Genomic DNA, 995 nt, shown 5'->3' on the forward strand with positions numbered 1-995 from the left:
AAGGGGAACTAGATAGAGGCTGCACAGGGGAGATCCCAGGGTAGGGATCCTGAAGGGGAACTAGATAGAGGCTGCACACAGGAGATCCCTGGGTAGGGATGCTGAAGGGGAACTAGATAGAGGCTGCACATGGGAGATGCCTGGGTAGGGATGCTGAAGGGGAACTAGATAGAGGCTGCACAGGGGAGATCCCAGGGTAGGGATCCTGAAGGGGAACTAGATAGAGGCTGCACAGGGGAGATGCCTGGGTAGGGATGCTGAAGGGGAACTAGATAGAGGCTGCACAGGGGAGATCCCTGGGTTGGGGTGCTGAAGGAGAACTAGATAGAGGCTGCACACAGGAGATCCCTGGACGCTTCACTAAAGTCAATGTCAGTGTCAGTTCCCTCAGGGTCCCTGGATCACAGTAGCAAGTCAGTAGAAGGATGTAATGTACGTGAACAATGGGAAACGAGTGGGTTGGCTCACTCCCTTCACCAGCTGGGATAATGTGGGTGCAGCAGGCTGCCCTGAGGAGCTCTGATAGTCTAGCTAATGTACCAGTCACGTTTGTATAGCAGTGGACAGCTCACCTGCCCCCATCTTTGTCCCCTCTTCATCTTGGGAGCTCCACGGTACAGATGCTGCTGCTCTTCTTCTCTCTCCCACATGGGCCAGCTTCCCCTGGAGACCCTGGCTTCCACCTCAGCTCCTCCTTGGTTCAGTGACCAGGACAATGAACATTTCTCAGTGATGGGCTTGGGAACTTGCTGGCTGTCTTTCCCCAGGTCAGTGCTTTGGAAACCACCGAGGCCCCTGGAGAAGATGGAGCTCATCTTAGCCCAGCAAGAGGCCACGAAGCGTTAAGCATGCCAGAGCCTGGGGCCAAACCCAACTCAGGGCAGCAGAACCTAGCTACCTCTGCACGCCTCTGGCCCACTCCAGGGAGGTTCCTAGTTCACACCCTTGCTTTAACCATCAAAGAACATCCCAGCTCTTCAGTCCCCTCCAGAAAG

This window comes from Chrysochloris asiatica, unplaced genomic scaffold (genome assembly GCF_000296735.1).
Source record: "Chrysochloris asiatica unplaced genomic scaffold, ChrAsi1.0 scaffold00021, whole genome shotgun sequence".
Lineage (NCBI taxonomy): Eukaryota > Metazoa > Chordata > Mammalia > Afrosoricida > Chrysochloridae > Chrysochloris > Chrysochloris asiatica.